The sequence below is a fragment of the Elephantulus edwardii genome, unplaced genomic scaffold, assembly GCF_000299155.1.
Source record: "Elephantulus edwardii isolate Elephantulus edwardi_28Jun2011 unplaced genomic scaffold, EleEdw1.0 scaffold00040, whole genome shotgun sequence".
NCBI classification, from domain to species: Eukaryota; Metazoa; Chordata; class Mammalia; order Macroscelidea; family Macroscelididae; genus Elephantulus; species Elephantulus edwardii.
Genome location: NW_006399790.1, coordinates 18,485,049 through 18,502,042, shown reverse-complemented (window position 1 = coordinate 18,502,042; position 16,994 = coordinate 18,485,049). Strand labels below are relative to the sequence as shown.

The 16,994-nt window shown below is 38.3% G+C and overlaps 1 pseudogene; it reads right to left on the bottom strand.

Moving 5' to 3' along the window:
- Positions 1-202: 202 nt before the first annotated feature.
- Positions 203-765, bottom strand: LOC102874544 (annotated as a pseudogene).
- Between the last annotated feature and the right edge of the window lie 16,229 nt (positions 766-16,994).

Below are 16,994 nucleotides of genomic sequence, written 5' to 3'. Positions count from 1 at the left end.
AAACATACCCCCACAAATATTTGACTTCAAATCTGATCAGAATACAAACTAGCATGTGAGAATTTCCGGAAGCATAAAGGGCAGGCACCAGGAAGTGTGTCACTAATGAGAGCGGGAGTTTGGGAGGAGGAGACATCTATATGCTTTGCTGAGCTGGTGAGCGGGGCCTGGCGACTCCGGATCTCCCTGGTGTCTCAGCGCTCTACTTCCCAGACAGCTGCTCATAGAGCTTGGGCACGTAGTCATCCCATTCCGCCTGGTAGCACATGCCAGCAACTGCGGAGCCGAGCTCATACTTTTTGTGGAAGGAGGCCATCTTCAACTTGCCCCGGTTGTCTCCCGATCAGTTTCTCAGAATGGGCTCATCACACTTCAGGGGTCTGTCCTGCTCATAAACCAGCCACACATAATGGTGGAAACCCGTGCCCTTGGGAGGCCCAGAGCCGGCATAATCAGAGTTGACTGTGTCACTGCTGATGTCGTTGCCTTTCATGTTGACAACCAGAAAATTATTCCATTCCCTGAACTTCGGATCCTTCCTGCTGGGAGCATTTGGTCTGTCAGGACCAAGGTATACAGTTTACCTGAATCTAGCCCATCCCATGTGATACTGGTGGGGAGGTTCTTCGCCTGGGTGGATGTCAGCACTTTACCCAGCTCCTCAATCTCCGCCCCACCATATTTGATCTGCAGCAGACGAGGCGGTTATTTGCCCACCTCCTCCAGCCTCAAGGGCACAGACCACTTGCTGAGATCCACCAGCATCAAGCTATTTTCCTAATTCTGATAAATGAAAACACCTGTTAATACTAGTTTAGAAAGATATATGTAAAATATATAAATGTAAAATATATATATAAAAATATAAATGTAAAATATATATATAAATAAAAATATAAATGTAAATATATATATATAAGCTCTGGTGGCCTAGTGGCAAGAAACTGTGCTACAATCCTGAAGGCATGTGGTTTTAGGCCACCAGCTGTTCCATGGGAGAAGGATGGGCAATGTCCTCTCTTGGAATTAACTGTAATCTGCTGGAGGGTCAGCTATAGAGCTGAGTCCAATTCCATGGTACAGATATAGATAGATGATTGGGGGGAGGGAGGGAGGGAGAGAGAGAGAGAGAGAAAACACGAAGGAGAACACTTTTGGTGGTCTAGTGGTAAGAAACTGCACTACAATCCCAAAACTGCCAAATTCTAATCTACCAGCTGCTCTGTGGAAGAAGGATGGTGAATCTCCCACCGTACGTTTTATTGCCTTTGAAAATCCTGCTGGAGGATCAGCTATAGATTGGTCCTGACCCCACAGTACACAAATACAATAACAATAGATATAGAAAGGAGCTCTGGTGGCTTAGTGGTGAGGAGCTGTGCTGCCAACCCAAAGGTATGTAAATTGACTCCACTAGCTGCTCTGAGGGGGGAAAATGGGCCATCAACTCCTATGTGATTTACTTCCCCTGAAAACCCTCTGGAGAGTCAGTTATGAGTCATTTCCAACTCTATGGTATATAGCAACAACATAGATCTAGATGCAATTGTAGATATGGATATAGATACAGATACAGGTGGTATAGATGCAGACAGAGAGACTTAAAGTTCAGAGGATTTGTGTGGCATAGTTGGTAGAGAGTTGCACTGCCAGCTCAAAAGTATCAACTCCACAGCAATGAGTTTTTGAGTCTTGAGAAACAATGTTAAGTAATCTTTTTCTATCTTCATTATTTCTTGGTTTTCAGTCTAGGATGTGTCTGTCTGAAAGAAAATAAAGGAATATACTAGTGAGAGTGGTTTTGTACATATAGTTGGAATGAGATTTGTGTTCTTCATTCTGATCTATAAATCCATGAGGCATTCATTTTAAAGCATTAGTTTTTAACTCTTGGGGTTTTTTTTTATTGTAAAACTTTTTGGTTGGCTAGGAGGGTTGTTTAGGGTTTTTTTAACTACCAAAAAAAGAGCATAATTCATATGGGAGTTCTCAAAGGTATATTGTTCCATAGGGAGGTGTCATTTTGAAAATTTGAGAGGACAATTTTAATCATGACAATTTTGAGTAGTGGCATGATTTGACAATAGTCACGGGTGTAATAAGTAGGCACAAAAAAACAATAGTTGTGCCTCTTTGGCGAATTTTTGATGCCTTCTATAAATTATAATAACTGTACAAGTAAATACTGTCTGAGCTAAAGAAGTATTTGAGCTTAGAAAACTATTTGAGCCTGTAACCTAATTCTTCTATAAATAAAGCCAAGAACTTTTTTATTGATTTTAATAAACACTGAGTTTTTAAAAATGATGCTAGTAAATAAAGGATAATACAGATTGACTGGTTTAGAACTTAACTAGATTCTTTACTAAGTAAACTTTACTAAGTTTACCAACCTGCTCTCAGTTCAGAAAAGTATATATTTGAGTTGACAGTACAAAATTTCTAATTTGCCTTGCAGTGTTATGCCACATTTGTGTTGATTGTATATACACATTGAACTATTTCATGGTGTTGAGTCCAAGTTTCTCTATACTGAATATGTTTTCTTTTATTACATTTTATATATTTTATTATAATATACTTACTCTTTTCCTTTACATGTGAAGCTCTACATCTAATTTTTCATGATGAGTGCACATAGGCTATAAATCATGACCTTTATTTCAGCATAGTAAAGGAGATACTAAGACCTTTTTATTATTAAAAATTGTGTCACAAGATTTAAAAGTTCATTGTAATTTTTTAAACCATAAAGTGCAGTAATTGTAACCATCTGCAAAATTGAAGTAATAATGATACCTAATCCATTGTGCTATTATTGTAAGAATTAAGAGGGAGTTAGTTGGCTGATCAATCCATAATTAATCCTGCCAAAAGTTCTATATGGCATTTTTCCTGCAGAATGAAGGGGGGAAATGATCTATTTAAGTTAACCCTATTTTTATGTGTCCCTATTATTAGACCAAAACAAAGATAGTTACAGAATCTTCATCATAGTTAGAAGACCAGTAGAGATAAACACATTGTCTGTGTTTCTATTGACCCATGTCATTCTCAAGATGTTCTTTGTGTTAGGATCTTAATAAATATTTCTTATTGACATGTGAAAGTAGCACAAATGATCCTGAGAGAAGAGGACAGTTAATTTTCTTTCCTTAGTTTTTTCATGTAACAGTAATATTTATAAGATGTGATGTCATTTTGCAAATGAAATGCTCCAAATAATGTTCTTTCAATCGAAATCATATTTCTACCAGTTGCCTTAAATAGATGATTTGGCCTCCGGGGAAAAAAAGACATCTAATCTGCCACAGAAATAATTAGTAAGACCAAAAGCCAAGATGCCGAGAAAGTTTTAGGAAAGTTAATTTTCATTGGGAAGGTAGCATGCATGTGGGAATATTTTCACTTTGGATAACAGGATATATGATGGTAATGACAATTTAAAATAAAACAGAGCTTATGTAATATGACATTTGATTAAGCGTTAATCTTGTGCTTGAGTATTGTAGTCTAAAAGTACTTTTTTCTATGCAAATTGAGCCTCCCAAATGCTCAGGTTAAAACTAAGAATTAAATGACACATAAGTTGGATAATATATCCACTTAGACAATAAGAACATATAAAAGACCAATGATTCTTTTTTTCCAAACCAACTAATTTTCTTACCAATATTTGTGAGGCTAAAAATAGAGTCAGTAGCATTCTCTACTGCCTATGTTATCTATGTGACATAATAAATATGAAGGAAGGTAATTTTACTTCATAATTTAGTGAATGCTTGAACCATATATTTATTAATAATGAAGAAGGGACAGTGAAAAATTGCCTGTTATTTCAAATTCAGTGTGCTCATTGGGAAAGAGGTTAGTTCAGATGAAATATTTTCATTTATTAAAGATAAGATGGAGTGCAATATTAATTTTTAAAATCATTAACATAAGTAAATGGACTTTTAGCTTTTGATTATATAAACCAGGCGAACTTCACAATGGAAATGTTGTTAGTAGGATACTATACACTGTTTTCAGGTCTGGAAAGTCAACATAGAATCATATTTGATAGTTCATAGAGGTCAGCATGGAGTCATCTTCTACAGTTCTGAGCTGATAATTATTTTGTTGTTGTTATGTGTTGTCAGGTCAGAACCAACTTATAACTGACCTTTACTGTGTTTTCAGAGGCTGTAAATTTCATGGGAAAAGATTGCCTTTTTTTTGACTGCCAAGCAGCTGGTAGATTTGAACCATCTGCCTTTAGCTTGGCAGCATAACTTGTTACCACTCTATTTCTGTCTTATAAAGAGGCATTAGATATTGCGCTGTTTATTGTCATTGTGATTTGATGCCTTTTATGTCTATTGATTACAGAAATTCATTTTGTGAATGGAAACTTATAGGGAGTTAGTAGTTAAAAAGCTCTTTATGTAGTTCTCTGCTTTCATTGAGTTCCTAAAGAACAATTTTTAGAAATAAAACAGTGCTCGGGCAAACATGAATGAGTAAATTCTAAAACAATTGTTATAGGCTTCTTTATCCACTTATATAATTCTAACTTTAAAAAATAATATTCAAGTGATCTACTCTCATTATCGATTCCATGTATAAAATCCCGTCTAAATGACTATATAGAATTATATTGGCTGCATCTCTTAGGCACAAATATTTAACATTCCAAGGAACATCTTCTTCCATACCCGGAATTGTTAATCAGTCATTTTCAACATATCACTTTTAAAACACACACACACACATACATAAAATCAGTCATTTAAGAGTAAAGATCAAAGAAATTCTGACCAGAGGGTTATTTCCATCAAATGTATATCCCTGAAAAGTAAAGATTTATTGAACCACTGAAGAAATGAAATAGAAATAAAATCACCAGAGTGGTAAAAGAGTTATTTGGAACTATAAGACAAACAAAGGTTAAAATTAGCTTATTTTATCACTATCTATTCTTTGCCCCTTTTTCCCTTAAGTCATTGTTTCCCTTCAAGAGCGTGAGTAGGGAACGGAGTGGGTCTGTCCAGGGAATACCATTCATATACTTCTTGACATACAACATGTTGAAGTATTTGGCAAAAAGTCAAATATATACAAGAAAATACAAATAAGACAGCAATTGGGTAAACATCTTAAAATGAACAAAAAGAATCAAATAACCACTCAGATGTCTTCACCGAATGTTAAAATGCATGCAGACATATGTGTACACACACAAACACACATAGTTTGAATATGAAGAGCAAAAACTATCCCTGTTGGCTGAACTGAAAACAGTCCTTTCTCAACCATAATTTAAGTTTGAGAACAGAGATGTTGAACCAGATTTGGTAGACTCAGCTTGGCAGTGTACAAAGTGGACTTTCCAGAAATCATACTTGATCTTTTCAAAAGTTCATAATAATTTCCTATGTTCTCAGAGAATATCTCGAAACTGACTGGCTTGAAAAAGTTACACATGGAAATATCAACCTAGAACTTAAATCAGGATCTGGAAGCAAAGACAGAAAGTCATCATTGTTAGGTGCCATTGTGTCTACTATGACTCATAGTGATCCTATGAAAAGCAGATCTGAACTTTGCTCTATCCTATACCATCTCTTTTTTCCCCTCTAATATGCACCAACCCATTGTTATCATCACTTTGTTAATATACCTTAGAATATACCTATATACCTAATATACCTATAGAAGTTCTTTCTTTTTCTGACCCTCCATTGTTTCTCAACATGACATTTCCCAACAATGTCAGGACCCTCCTGATAACATGCCCAAAGTATGTGAGACAAAGTTTCACCATCCTTTCCTCCAATGAGCACACTGGTTGTACTTCCTCCAAGACAGGCTTCTTTGTTCTTTTGGAAGTCCATGGGATAATCAGTAATCTCTACTAATACAACAATCCAAACATGTCAGTTCTTCTGCCATCCTTAGTCATTGTCCAATTTTCAGATGCTTAGAAAGCAATTGAAAATACCATGGCTTGTGTCAGATGCACCTAGGTCTTTAAACTTTGTTCTTTAGCACTTTAAAGAGGTCTTTGATAGCGGATTTTCCCAATGTAACATGTCCACAGTCAACACTGTTGGCACCAGTTGCCAGGAAATTAAAAGGTGTATTGTGATGGGAAAGTCTGCTGTTAGGGACCTCTCCAAAGTACTGAAGAGCAATGGTGTCTCTCTGGAGACTAAGGTGCATCTGATACAGGCCATGGTCTTTGCTTTCTCTTGTTATGCATCAGAGAGTTGGACAATGACTAAGGAGGATAGAAGGAGAATTGATGCCTTTGAGCTGTGGTGCTGGAGAAGAGTATTGAGAGTACCATGGACTGCCAAGAAAACAAACAGATTCATCCTGGAAAGGGTTAAACCAGGTGGCTCCTTGGAGGCAAGGATTCTGAGGCTCCCTCTAACATACTTTGGACATGTTGTCCTTGGAGAGGGACATCATGATTGGTAGGGTGGAGGGACAGCGCAGAAGGGGAAGGCCCTCTATGAGATGGATTGATTCAGTGACTGGGGTAATGGGAGTGTCAGAGACAGTGTGATTGGCACAGGACAGGGCAGTGTTTAGGGCTGTTGTACATAGGGTCGCTATGAGTCGCAAGCATCTCGACAGCACATCACAACAACAACAACAATGTAACAATAAAATGATAGTCACCATTTACTGCAGCTCTTCCATGTTTCAGACACATTAATAGAAGTTTTATATCTATTATCCTTACCACAACTCTCCCAAAACCTGATAGTATTAATGCCAATGTATACATAAATAAACTTTGGATTCAGAGAGGTAAATTCATTCACTTAAGGTTGCTAGCTAGTTCATTGTTGTTGTTATTAGTTGCTGTGTGTGAACTACGCCTCATATTGTCCACATGAACAATAGATCTGAACCTTGCCCTATCCTGTGCCATCTTCACTATCCCATTTATATTTAAGCTTATTGTTACAGTCATTGTGTCAGTCCATCTTGTTATTGGTCTTCTCCTTCACTGACCCTCCACCTTTCCAAGGATAATATCTTTTTCCAGTGACTAGCCTCTCTTAACAACATGCCCAAAGTATATGAGACCAAGCTCCACCATCCTTATAAAAAAAGACTAAAGGTTACTTGAAGTTGTTCTGAGAGTCTGTAGTCATTTCTACGATGGAAGGAATGCCTAGACAACCTCTAGGATGATAGAATCTAGGGCTGAAGAACTAATTCAGCAGAGTGAATTCTCTGGAGAAGTCTACAGTAGTCCCCCCAGCAGTTGTCAAATGGTGTCTGTAAAGTTTGAAATCAGAGCAGAGGCAGCCTATTTCCTCAAGTCAGTCTAATGCAATCCGATGTAATTAATTTCAACAAATTGATCACCCACTGGGTTGCTATGAGCAATGATCTATTATTTTATGTACATGACTAGAAACTCATGAGAAAATGGCTCAAGGGAAACAAGTCAGATCAATCCCTTCTTACTCTTTCCCATGATATTAATCACAGGGAACTCTGTTAATGTCAGAGTTATCTGATATAGTGAGTAGAGTTCATGTAAGCTTTTTGTCACATCTCTGATACTGAACACAAATATCATGCATGAAAAAAAGATAACTGGACCGCTCATTTTTTTAAAAAAGTAATCTCAGTTAGATTTGGATGTGTGCAGTTTGCTGAAATGATGACATTAGGGGAAAAGGAAGGTTTATAAAGGCCACTTATGGTCCAGTTAAAAAGAAACTATCTAGAAATTCAACTCAATGACAACTTTAGAGGCCACCGGGGATTTCCAATCAGATGGCTCAGATTTCCCTTCAGGAAATCTGCTCCAAATATATCGATTCCCTCTGGTAAGTATATTTTTCAACTCATGCAAACACCATGGCCATCTATTAGCATGAAATTCACTGTAGGGATTCCGACAAGATGCAGCAGGCAAAATGAGTAGATTTAACCTGACTATGCAATTTTTCAGCTATCTTTAACATTGAGAGAGATTACTTCAGTAAAGCCCAATTTCTTAACTTTGCCAGCAGGAACATCTCCAGATTCCCTTCCAAATGAATTGGTGAATGTCCTGCAATGGGAAGCTAGAATCTAGATATTGGTTAGGGCGTGCACATGAATTTCCATACCATATATATCACACATTGCCCTTATACAGCATTCACTCCTTGTAGAAGGTGCTTCTGTTATATGGGCATGAGGATTTTGTTCTGTGTCAACTTAATTGGAACTTTTAGCTAAATTTGCACAAAGTATAGAAGCTGAAAGTTTAAAAAATTGTCATTTTTTTATTATGCTGAGTGAGGTATCTTAGTCACAAAGGGACAAATGCTATATGGTGTCACTGTTGTAGAATGAGGCTGGCATCGGGCTGGGGGTAAAACTGGACGAAATATGTTTACAGCATTGAAGTCTATAGGGGAGAGGCTAGTTTAAAAGTATTATATTTTAGGGCATTATGTTTATCGTAGGAGTACGCAATGAGGGTTGCAGAGTGGATTATATTTGGGGTTGGGGTTGGGCTTGGCGGATGGGGGCGGGGATTGTGTACCAATGAGGGAGTTTTTCTTTTGCTTTTCAAGGAGAGGAGCAAATGGGGGAGGGGTGAGATGGGGTGGGCGGGGAGAAGGGTGCAACAATGAATGAATGGAATTCCAAAATCTCTGTAGATGTTCATTGAAATGAAAAAGAAATAAATTAAAATATTTAAAAAATAAAACTGATTCACATATGTCAAGAAAGGTCTTCGATGGCTGCTTTTCCAGAAGTAGATCACCAGACCTTTCTTCCGAGGCACCTCTTTTATTATGTGCCCTCTAGTTAGAACAGACCCATAGCAGACCCTCCAGGCTATAATTCACATGGGAGGAGATCCCCCATCTTTCACCCACAGAGGAGCTGGAGGCCTTAAACCATGTACCTTTGGGTTGGCAGCACAAATCCTTACCACCATTTCACCAGAGAGCTTCCTCTAGATGTAGTGAAACCACCAAATTTTTGGTTAGTAGCTAAGCATGTTGACCATGTGCACCACCAGGGATTCCAGAAGTAATGTTGTTAGTGCCTTCAAGTCAGCTATGCCTCATGACAACCCTATGAATAACAAGTCTGAACCTTGACCTAGCCTGCAACTTCCTCACTATCTCAGTCATGCTCAAGTCCATGATGGTAGTCACTGCACCAATCCATTTCATTTGTTTCTGTCAGATTACTGTGGTAGCTTGTGTATTGTTTATGATGCTGGAAGGTATGCCATTGGTGTTTCAAATACTACAGGGTCAGTGATGGTGGACAGGTTTTGGTGGAGATTCTAATCTAAGACAGACTAAAAAGTAGGACTGGCCATCCAGTTCTGAAATAACAGACCTTTACAAATCCAATGGACAATGCTAGAGGTGGTGTGGCAGCCATTGTATTCTGAGTATTGCTGTAGGATTCCAGAATCTGGAGCTACTCAGTCTGATTGCTATAAAAAGGCTTACCTAGTTGGCATGGGATAGCAGTTGCTTCCACAGTTATCCAATACACCTAATGTATCCTCCTTCACTTTCTCTAAGTCATGGATGAGATGTGTGTGGAGCTCCATGGTAAAGGGCACTAGTTTATTCCATAGATTACCTGTGCTGTTGAGAATGTAAATGGCGAGAGTCAAGCATGGTTTCTGTTTGTACATGTCCACTGACATTTCTTCTCATCAGTTCTAATTTGTCCTGTTTCTTCATACCCTCTCCTGCTTCACCTCCAGCTTTTCTTCTCCGCTATCTAATCCACTAATTATAGCAACCTCAGGCATACCACCATACATATTTTTGTGTACCATCCAGTCAGAACCAAGCCATAATTGAACCTCTGGTGGGTTTCCTGAGGCAGTTGATTGCATGGGGGATTGCCCATCCTTCTTTCAGGGAGCAGCTGGTGAATTCAAACTGTGTGACTTTGAGATTGCAGGGCAGCTGCTTACCACTAAGCCACCAGAACTCTCTGCCACTAGACATAGAAGTAGCTAATTTCTATAGTTTTTTTATTTGTTTCAACTGCCAAGAGAATAAACAAGTTCGTCCTGGAGAAGGTGAAGCCTGGCTGCTCCTTAGAGGCAAGGATTGTGAAGCTTCGTCTGACATATTTTGCACATGTTGCAAGGCGGGACCAGTCCTTGGAGAGGGACATAATGCTTGGGAGGGTGGAGGGACAGCACAGGAGAGGAAGACCCTCAATGAGATAGATTGAGTCACTGGATGTGGTAATGGGGGTACGTGTGACAGGGACAATAAGATTAGCACAGGATAGAACAGGGTTTAAGGATGTTGTACATAAGGTCTCTATGAGTTGCAGGCAACTCGATGGCACTTAACAACAAGAACAAACAATTAAAAGATCAAATCCCTATACGAAATCTTTTACTGTGTAGCACTCGTAATAATTCTGAAAACTTTAAACCTAATTTATCTTAAACTATAATTTATAGGTTGTTCTACACATAAAATTCCTTTGCTCCACACATATATTACCTGTTCTGACTATTTCTGAACCATAGTGTAAGAATTTTGGTACACCAGAAACTTAGGTATAGGAGATAGTTTCCATATTCTAATTCTTTAAGTTCTAAGTTGCTACTCTTCCATTTAGTAGCTCGGCCATTTGACGTTCTTTTAAATGAAGATCTTACCATTTTGTAGCCCAGGGCAATGCTTTGACCTTTTCAATATTCCATAATTAGATTGGCCGCAATTCGGCTTTGCCTCCTGTTTACAGTCAGTCTAAGCAGCCTCTGGGAAGAGGCAGAGTGGCCAGCTGTTCACAGTTGAAAATATTTTAAAGGTCAAAGAAATAGAGCATTAAAACTGTCTATTCCATTGAAATGTGCTCACTTTTTTCCCCCCCAGGAAATAATACTCTCTGCAAAACAAAAGATGAAATTTTGCTTCTTCTTTTAAGATATTTCCCAGTTGACCTATAGATTGACCTGTATGTAGATTTCTGGCCCTTTGGACGTGCAGAAATGTGCTTCTCAAACTATTTGGTCTGTGTCTGTCTTGAGTCATTCCTCTTTCTACTCATTGAATACCTGTGCTTGTTTATTACTACAAAAATAAGACACTTGAATAAAATTGAAAGTCTAGTGCTTCTCTCTAATGAGGTAATGTCTGGTTTGTAAGAACAGTGTCATACTTTAAGAAGTGCAAATGTTAACACATGGAATTGTTCTGGTTAACATAATCTTTTGGTTTAACTTTATTTCTGCATGTCTTCATTCTTTACTAGTAATCATGGTTTCTAACAGTTCTTCCTGATTTAATCTTGGTCAAAGACATGATCTTAAATAGACTCAAAGGTTTAAAATTTGTGTGAACCAGAATGATAATTGGCATGAGAAATGTTACAGGTCAAAGCTCCACTAGAAACCTCCTTGTTAGCAAACAAGGTCAGCATGTTAATTGAATATACTACCGGACTTCTTGCCCATGGGATTTTGAAAAATCTATAACATTATGTCCTAATAAATGATGGCAGCCATTTACAGTCCATATGAATCAACCATATCCCACTTATGAATGTATGTCACTCTTCACAGTCTTTTCAATACTATCACAAGCCTATTTAAGAGACCTTGACTTTGAGCCACAATTTGTTCTTATTTTAATTATTGTTCTAGATCCCTCAATTTTTTAAAAAAAATTGAGATTACAGTTTAGCTTCATTGGCCGTGACTGAACCAATTTAAATCTGCTGAAAACCTGTATAAATTATTTGAAGAAATGATATAGAATATTTAGTAGATAAATAATAGCCAGTTATCAAAAATAACTTAATAACCATTTGCCATGGAGTCAACTTTGACTCTTATTAAACCCATGTGTGTCAGAATAGAATTGCAAAGTCTTAAAGTCACACAGAATGCTGTCTAATACTAGTTTTAGGATATTTACTATAGAAAGAAAGATATCTCTGTTGTAAAATAATTTTGTCATATCTCTGAAAGAAAAGAAACAACAACCAAAACAACTTTCAGAGTATAATGTTAGTTCAGTAATTGTAGGGACTTCATGCTTTCTCCAAATCTCAATCCACTGCCTTCGATCAATTTCAACTCCTGGTAAACCTGCATCAGGATTCTGAGTATATACATCTTTACTAGAGGAGACTGCCTCACCTTTCTCCTATAGAGCTGCTGGAAGCTTTGAACTACTGACCTTTCAGCTACCATCCCAATAGAGAAGTATTTTCTTTATTTAGTAAATATCCTAAAACTAGTATCAGACAAAATTCTGGTTGACTTTGACTGAGATAATTTTTGTCAGGTAGATTTTGGAAACATATAGTAAGCATTGCATACATTTGCAAACCAAAATTATACTTGAAGTTTATGAAAACGTCTTCAAGAAATGAGAGTTACTGTTTAACTAGTAATACCTTTACTTCACTAAAATAAGGTCATTACATTTTTAATAAAGGGATTTTTTAAGGATTAAAATATGAGGGTCATTGTTGTTGTTGTTTTACATTGTATACTATAGAAGAGACTTGGGATTAATCCTGTGGTAATGGAATTTGTTACCTTGCTAGGTTACCTGGTCATAAGAGAACCACAGGTAGTGATCTCTACTGTGCCACAGGAAAGAATATATAGGGCAGATTGATAACTGTAACCTGAGCAAAGATGTGGGAAGAGGGCAGGAAAAGATAAGTATAGCATCCTCATTCTGTCTGGAGTAGTTCACAGAAATTGAGAGTTAAATGCTACAGAGTTACACAATCATAATTCATTTAGAGGACCATAGTTGTTTTTTTAAGTTAACTGTTATTACATAGCTATAGAACCTGTAGGAAAACATGTTGTTGTTATGTGCCCTCAAGTTGCCTACGACTCATGGAGACCCTGTGTACTACAGCTCTGAACCCTCCTCTATCCTGTGCTATTGTTATTGTCTTTGACACACTACCCCCCTTACCCCAGTCACTGAATCAATTCATCTCATCAAGGGTCTTCCTCTCTTGTGCTGTCCCTCCACCCTTCCAATCATGACATCCCTCTTCAAGGACTGATCCCGTCTTGTAACATGTCCAAAGTATTTGAGATGAAGCTTCAGAATCCTTGCCTCCAAGAAGCACCCTCTCTAGGATGAACTACTTTGTTCTTCTACTGGTCCATGGTACACTCGATACTCTTTTCCAGCACCCCAGCTCAAAGGCATCAATTCTCCTTCTATCATTCCTAGTTATTGTCCAGCTTTCTGACGCATAGCATCACAAGCATGGCTGTATAAAAATCCTTAAACTACTTGCAGAGTACCATCATCTGACTCTCCAAGAGTCATCTACACCGAGGAAACATATCTAGAGGCAGATATTATATAAAACAAGCATGCACATCTTAGTGGTAATCTCCAAAAGCCACATGACCTGGTTTTTGGGGACTATTCACCAAAACCATGACCGAGACCATGCAAGTCTCCTAAGAATCCACAGGGTGACAGAATGACTTCTATGGAATTTCACCTATTAAACAACTATTGTGTTTGTGACTCTTGTGTTTGTATGTGTGCCATAAGGTGAAAGAGCACTTACTAGTTCTCCACCCATTGTTAAATTAATATCTACAGGCTGCAATAGATTTATTTAGTCTTTCTTCATTCACATGTCTGCACTCCAGTATTAGGCAGAAGTTAACGGAATGTAATATTTTATTAATGGAATTATGATGTGCAACCAAGAGTCAGTGGTTAAGACAGAATAAGGAGATATATCAAAATCAAGAAAGATATGTATCAATGTTATATCCTTCCACCATACCCATTCGTTTCACATCCTGAGCAGATAATCTGAAAAGCTGGGCTATATAAAGAAGAATGTGGAGGAATCAAGATTAGGGGAAAACCTATCAACAACCTACTATTTGTAGATTGACAAAATCTTGCTTGTTGGAGGCAAAGAGGACTTGAAAAAAGTCCAAGACTTAAGTATGGACCACATTTCGATTTAAAGAAAATAACATTCTTTACATTACAATTGTACCAATAAACAACATCATGAGAAATAAGAGACAAGTTTGAAGCTGTCAAGGAATTAATTTCATTTGTATACATAATTAATGTCTGGGGAAACAGCAATTGTTGTAGCTTTCAAGGATTTCATTCCATTTGGATAGATGATCAATATGTTGAGAAACAGCAATTGTTGTTAGATGACGTAAATAGTAGTAAAGAAATAAAATTATTTGGACAAATCTGCTGCAAAAGATCCTTTAGCTGTTAATGAAAAATTATATCACTTTGAGGAATAATATTCATGAATTGTGACCCCTCCTAACCCCCTAATATGTGTCAACTTGATAGGACCATAATTCTCAGGGGGTTGGCACTCATGTTATGATGTAATCACCCCTTAAGATCTGATTTGGTTTTGTTATCCTCCCTTTGTGATGTGTTGTAAATCGAGGAGGCAAGATTATGCTATATTTGTTGCATAAATGAAGCAGGTTTAGGGTGGGATGTTATACTCTTAACTCAGGTCATAGTCTCAATCTGAGGTAAGGAGAGTTTACCTGGGGTACTGCTATTGCTGTTGTTATGTTATGTTATGTTATGTTATGTTATGTTATGTTATGTTATGTTCTCAGAACCAACCCATTGCCGACCCTTCAGTGGATTTTTGGAAGCAGTTAATTGCAAGGGAGGAAATTGCCCATCCTTCTTCCACGGGATGTCTGGTGGCCTTGAAACACATGTGTTCAGGATTGCAGCATAGTAGCTTGCCACTAAGTCACCAGAACTCACTCCCTGTTGTATAGCCTATTTTAAAAAAGCTAAGAGAGAGAGAAGTGAACAGAGGTAAAGGGATATCAGTACCACCAAGAAAGAAGAACCAGGAGGAAAGTATATCCTATGGACTTAGGGTCTCTTCACTGAGAGGTTTCTAGACCCAGGGTCTGGTGGTTGCCAATACATAGGGAAATCAAAATAAAAAACCACAGATACTAAGAGGAGATAAGGACCCTCCTCCAGAGTCAACAACTTTCCTTTAGAGTTGATTTTTTTGAATTCAGACTCAAACCTATTTTTGCTACTGTTATGTGCCATTGAGTGACTTGTTACTCTCATAGCTATCCTATGTACAAGAGCCCTAAACCCTGCTCTATCCTGTGCCAACCTTATTATCTCTGGCACACCTGCTCCCATTACCCCAATCACTGACTCAATCCATCTCATCCGGGGTCTTTCTCTCTTGTGCTGTCCCTCAACCCTCCCAAGCATGGTGTGCATTTCCAAGGACACCTCTACTCCTTGCAACATGCCCAGAGTATGTCAGTTAAAGCTTCAGAATCCTTTCCTCCAAGGAGCAGCCTGGTTTCACCCTCTCACACGAACCCATTTGTTCTCCTAGCAGTCCATGGTATATTCAACACTCTTCTCCAGCAGCACATCTCAAAGACGTTAATTCTTTTTCTATCATCCTTAGTCCTTGTCCAGCTCTCTGATTCATAGCATACAATTGTAAAGACTTTGACCTGGATCAGGCGCACCTTAGTCTCTAGCCTGATGTCATTGCTCTTCAGTACTCTGGAGAGGTCTCTGACAGCTGACTTTCCCAATGCCGTTCATCTCTTGATTTTCTGACTGCTAGTACCAAGAGTGTTGATTATGGAACCTAGACTTAAATGGTAAGATAATACATTGCAGTTTGTTGAATCCATCAACTTCTGGTATTTGTTATGAATTAATCCAGTGCACCTGACCTAAGTTTTTAAAATAAGTTCATATGATTATAAAAACTATACAACAAATAAGGGATAATGAAGAATAATTGATGCTGTTTGTGAAGAATATTGAATAGACCATGGATTTCCAGAAGAATGAACAAGTTTGTCTTGGAAGACATAGAGTTAGAACTTTCCTTGTGAGTGAAGTTAGAGACTTATATTTTGGGGCATGTTGTCAGAAGGCACCAGTTCCTGCAGAAATCCCTCCAGTGGGTTTTAAGAGGCAGTTAATTGCATGGAAGGAGGCTGTCTATCTTGCAGCTGGTGGATTCAAACTGTGCCTTCCGGATTGCAGTGCATCTTCTTGCCACTAGGCTACCAGTGCTTCCCAAGTGAGTATGGACAGACTTCTATTTGAGGCAAGTTGTTAGTGAAGTGTTGCAGTTATTTTTGTTCCAGCAAATCAGAATCGACTCATAGTTGGTCCTCCAGCAGCTTTCAGAGGCAGTTTAATTGCAAGGGGGATACTGCCCATCTTTCTTCCATGGAGCAGCTGGTGGGATTTGAACTGCATGCCTTTGGGTTGGTAGCACAACTCCTTATGCATCGGCCACCAGAGCTCCCTTAGTACAGTACATAGTCAACAAAAGAGAAGACCCTTAACCAGATGGACTGACACCATGACTATAATAACTCAAACAGCAGAGATGGTAAGGATGGCACAGAATTGAGCAACAATTCAGTCTGAACAATCCGGAAGGTGGCTAATTACCATGACATTATGTTTAATTTGCTGTGCCAACTTGGCTAAGTTCTATGTCCAATTGTGTGGTCAAACATTAAATGTTGCTGCGAAGATTATTTTTGTTGATGTGATTAACATTTACAATCAGTTGACTCTCAGCCTAGAACGATATCCTCTGCACTGTAGGCACATCTTATCCAGTTAGTTGGATTTAAAAGCGGCAACTTTTCTTTCTCTCTTTTTTTTAATTAATTTACTTATTTTTCATGTAAATGAACATCTACAGAGATTTTGGAATTCCATTCATTCATTGTTGCACCCTTCTCCCCCCCCACCCCCCCCCCCCCCCCCCCCCCGTTTGCTCCTCTCCTTGAAAAGCAAAACCCCCTCATTGGTACACAATCCCCCCCGCACCTTCCCCAACCCCACCCCCAACCCCAGATATAATCCACTCTGCAACCCTCATTGCGTACTCCTACGATAAACATAATGCCCTAAAATATAATACTTTTAAACTATTCTCTCCCCCATAGACTTCAATGCCATAAACATATTTCA